The 5,151-nt window shown below is 45.5% G+C and overlaps 2 pseudogenes; both read left to right on the forward strand.

Annotated features, from left to right (window-relative positions):
- The first annotated feature begins 2,179 nt into the window (after positions 1–2,179).
- Positions 2,180–2,718, forward strand: LOC101654863 (annotated as a pseudogene).
- A 7-nt stretch (positions 2,719–2,725) lies between these two features.
- Positions 2,726–5,151, forward strand: part of LOC101655180 — a 3,136-nt pseudogene continuing 710 nt past the window's right edge.

Below are 5,151 nucleotides of genomic sequence, written 5' to 3' on the forward strand. Positions count from 1 at the left end.
AGGGGGTGGTCTCTGGGTCTCCATAGGAACATTATCAGTAGGGTGCAAACTCCGCCTACAGGAGCCTGTCCATTGTCCCCAGCGGCAGGGAGCAGGCCCACCCCTGTGGAGGGATGAGACAGCAGTCTGGCAACTGATTGCCCTCAGTGGGGGAATGCCTGCGCATCTGACCTCCCCCCACACCGTTCCAAGAACTCTTTGAATTTCTCCCCAATCCATCATGGGTCAGATTTTACATCAGGGATAAGGTTCCATGGTAGCCTTCATCTTAGGCTCACTGCTTCTCCATCAAAGACTCATTGTTCTACTGTCTCCTGAGACCTGAGCACACCTACAGCGCTAGGGTGTATTTCCATTCATTGGTGACTCCATTCATTCTTCACTGCCATTGAGTCTCTTCTGACTCAGAGTATCTCTGGAGGTCAGAGTAGAATAGCCGCGGTGGGTTTCTGAGGCTATATGGCCCTGCACAGTGGAATGCAAATCCCCAACAGCCCCACCTCCTGGGTTGAAAAACTGTGCTCTAGTCGGCCTTACACCTGTGGATCCCGTGCTCTGGCTCCACCGTGGACGGGCTTTGTTTCAGGCTCCTGGTGCTGACCACCCCTGGCTGTGAGTGCTCTGAGCAGGGAATCCAACAAGGATGAACACACTCCTCTCCTCATCTCGACTCCAATCCATTGCTTCTTGTGTTCTTTCCACAGGGGTCTTTTCCCAGATCGCCCTGAAGGAGTGTGGCCCTGGGCTGGTGATGAGAGCACCATAAATCTTCCTTGCAAAACGTTGATCTTCCTTGCAAGACGTTGAACTTCCTTGCAAGACGTTGAACTACCTTACAAGACATTGACCTACTTTGCAAAATGTGGAGCCACATCAAATAAACAAGCACAAGAAACTCCACTTAAAAATATATATATATATAATATTGGGACCCAGGCCAACACTTGCATCAAAGGAGCCATCACAAAAATATGAGACCCCTGATAAGACTGAGCTGAGACCTGACCGATGCCCAAAAGCTAGCCGAGTCCCCTAAAGCCTGGAGAAACCTGATAAGACCGGGCTGAGACCCGGCCGAAGCCCAAAAGCTAGCCAAGCCACCTAAAGCCTGGAGAAACCCAATAAGACTTGACTGGGACAGTGAGAACGTCAAAGAACTGGCCAAAATGTCCATTTAAACCCAGGTAGAGACACTGACCTTTAGAGAGCTAGGAACCAAGGAGACATCAACTCCTGCTCTCTCCAACTCTACCTGGGGTGAGTACACTGATGAGGCAATGCTGATTGGGAGTATGGTGCCAATATGAAATGTGTGAGAAGTGTTATTAGTATGCCTTTATGCTCACAGTTGTTACTCTGCCCTTATGCTTATAGTTGTTTGCCCTTAATAGTTTGAATAATATTTTAGATTGTTTGATGTGTGTTTGCAGTGAATAAACCGAGCATTCGAAAATGTCTAAGAGCGTTAAGTAATTATTGATTGTGCCGCTCATGACAGCTGGTGAAGCCCACCCAGCCTCTACCGCTCACTTGCACCTTCTCTGGATTCTCACTGAGCACCACTGGTATTGGTGTTGGCTGGATCCGTCAACCTCCTGAGAAGGCACTGGAGTGGGTTTCACTCATATATTGGGATGATGATAAATGTTATAGCTCATCTCTGAGGAGCTGACTTTCAATCTCCAGAGACACTTCCCCAAACCAGGTGTTTCTATCTATGACAAACATGGACCCTACAGACACAGCCATGTATTACTGTGCATGAAGAAGACAGAGGCACAGCCCAGGGGGACTTCTGTACAAAAACCAGGGCTTCTTTTCGGATCTCGAGAAGGGGAATGTGGTGGAGAAACCATTTCCTGCCAGGCTGTAGGGTTTCCTCAGTGCAGCCCGGCATTTGAGATCTGTCATCATTGATTTCCCCTACTGAGAAACCTCATGTGATAGTGCTTACCAGTGAAACACCAATCCTGTTTCACTGTTTATTTTTAAAGTCATAAATCCTTACCATAACAGACTTCAGATCCATACGTATGAAATGTAGTATGTTACAGGACTGAGACCAAAGTACAAGAATACAGATGCATGGCTTTATTAAAATCTTTCACACCAATAAAGACTTAGAAGATTAGAAACATAAAGAAGCGTTACTCAGTTGAGTCTCAGCCCCGGCGCTTTCAAGATGCCGGCCTACCACTCCTCTCTCATGGGCCCGGACACCAAACTCATTGGAAACATGGCCCTGCTACCTATCAGAAGTCAGTTCAAAGGACCTGCTCCGAGAGAGACAAAAGATACAGATATTGTGGATGAGGCCATCTATTACTTCAAGGCCAACGTCTTCTTCAAAAACTATGAAATTAAGAATGAAGCAGACAGGACCTTGATATAGATCACTCTCGACATTTCCGAATGCCTAAGAAACTCCAGGAGTACAATTCCAGAAGCCAAGGGGAGACAGAAATGTACACGCTGGGCATCACTACCGTCCCCATACCTGGAGAGCCCGGGTTTCCAGTGAACGGCATCTATGCCAAACCTGCAAACGAGCAGGAAGATGAAGGGAGGAGGGCCTACTTGCAGCAGCTGAGGCAAGAGACGGGATCGAGGCTTTGTGAGAAAGTTTTTGACCCTCAGAATGACAAGCCTAGCAAGTGGTGGACTTGCTTTGTGAAGAGACCGTTCATGAACAAGAGTCTCTCAGAATCTGGACAGTAGAGGGCGCATGGGCAGACGTTACCTCCACGGCAACGGGCAGCGTTTGACAGCAAGATGTACACAGTTCTTTGCCTTCGTTTCGTAAAGTTTTATATGGAAGCGAGAAGAGAGCATGTCTTTACTCGAAACGTACTTTATTGAGAATTGGGGGAGATTATGGAAGAATGACTTGAATTTTTTTTTTGACATTATTAAGCTGGTGCTTAATAATAAGTGGTAATAAAGACATTTCTAAGAGTGTGTGTCCAAAAAAAAAAAAAGAAACATAAATAAGCATAGAAGGTTATCAAATAAAATGATAGAATGATCTGAATAGAAAACAAAGCACTCACATCTTAGCAAAACAGCGGGCTTCTTTTTGAAAAGTAAAAGAACAAGAAATCACATCCAAGTAAACAGAGATCAAAGAAGCAGACCACTGTGTGAGACCAGGGAAGTCAAGGACTTGCAAGAAAGTGTAAATGATAGGAACATGAAACTTAGTAAAGTATGGTTTGAAGTGTGTTTGTCAGATCTCTTCTCTAATTTTGTCATAGTCCCCCTAGTGGACAGGGTAGAACTGCAGCTGGGAATTTCTGAGACTGTAACATTGCAGGAATAGAATTTCCATTTTTGTATGTTCTTTGCTGAGGACTTAACCATTTGTACCCCATACATTTCAATGTAAAAATACGTTTTCACGCTCTATCCTTATATGTATTTTACTTGAGCCATGCACAATTATGTTGAAATCTCATCTACAGCCACTTACAACTAGATGGCACGGTCAGCAGTTGGAAATTACCAACAACGGTTAGCTCACCTTTGAGAACCTCTCTGTGCTACTGCTTATTCACTGCGAGAAGTGAGTGAAAATGCCGCTGTGTCTGGAGAAACAATTGAGTGTTTCTTCCCTATTTTGAATTGTTATGTGTTCAAACCAAACAATACAGATACACTGAGACTCTGATAGCGTTGTGATTGCAAATATTGAACTCGAGGGAGACTACAAATTCAGTATATTCCTGTGGCCACACACTCCCACCGCTGACTCCTGCCTGCAGCCAGCTTACTTCAGTAACCAGTTCTGGAGATATCTTCTTGTGGAGTTGTGGGACCTGTCCATGAGCATGCTGTGCATGAGTCTCACCTTGCATACTAGCCAGTAACACTCATTGGCAAATATTTGGAAAGTGTTAAAAATATTTAATATTTAAAGTTCAATACATATACCATTCCTTATTAAATTTAGCTGTAGAGCTATCAAACAATCAGGAACACAGAGTGCAATAAAAAGTAATAAATACTACATTCAAAATGAAGATTATATACAAACCCACACTCCCTGGTGGCATAGTAGATTTTACATAGGGTTGCTAAGTTCAAAATCAGCAGTTCAAAACCACCACCACTCCAAGGGAGAACGTTGAGGCTCTAAAAAGATTTCCCAGGATTGTAAATTATGTAGTCCAAATCCAAAGGAGGGAATCGTATCAGAGCTCGAGTTGTGAGATTCTGGCGGGCAGAAGACCGGGGATGACAGTGGCAGGTCAATACACATGTTCAGGATCAACACAGGGAAGCAGCCTCCTGTGATTGCCCTCAACCGGAACTGAGGGACAGGAATAACCTGGTGATCAGACGGAGAGTATTAGAGAGATGACTATGGTAGATTAAAGGAAATCTGACTTGAATCATTAAAACCTTGTTTTTGATTTCCCTTTTGATACACTTTCTGATGAACCTGGTTTTAATATTTTAGGTAGATTTTTTTTGCATATAGGGGTTTATCTCTGTTTTATTTTGTCATTGTTGTTAGCCTCTTTAACTCTGTTATGTTTTGTTTTGTTTTAATTTATGAAACCCAAGCTGGGTGACTCTGCAGACAATAACTAGAATAAGGGTTCCCGGGGCTACAGCAGGGGAGCTGATAGAGTTTCAAGGGGCTCCGTTCACGCCAAGTTGCCGCGCGGAGCTGTTGGCGTCGGTGGCGCTCCGAAGGCGGCCAGCGAAGACGCTCTCACGAGTCCCCTAGAGTGGGATACGGAAGGGGTGCAGGGCTCCTCGCCGTTCTGCGCGCGTCAGGGGGCCGAGGAGCCGCTCCCCTCCATCCCCCCTGCCGTCGTGGCTGCAGCCGGAGAGGTGTGCCTTGTTCCACTGTGCCGTGCACCTCGCCTGGGACTTGCTGCCATCGCTCGGGGCCGTGGTCTTCTCCCGAGTCACCAGCCAAGTTCATTTGGAAGCGCCCTTATTGGTTGGCATTGAAGGTGCACTCAAAACCAGTATTTACAACCTTCTATTCTGCGGCTCTTGTGGGGTGGCCATCGGTTTCCATCTCTATTCCACCCGGGCGACTTTTGCTGCCTTGAGAGGTCACTTTTGCCTTTCCAGTGACAAACTGGTAAGCTCTCTCTCTCTCTCTTTTGGTCTCTCTCTTTTTTTTTTTTTTTTTTT

Source organism: Echinops telfairi, unplaced genomic scaffold (genome assembly GCF_000313985.2).
Source record: "Echinops telfairi isolate 266 unplaced genomic scaffold, ASM31398v2 ScPeMD7_24;HRSCAF=84, whole genome shotgun sequence".
Taxonomy (NCBI): Eukaryota; Metazoa; Chordata; class Mammalia; order Afrosoricida; family Tenrecidae; genus Echinops; species Echinops telfairi.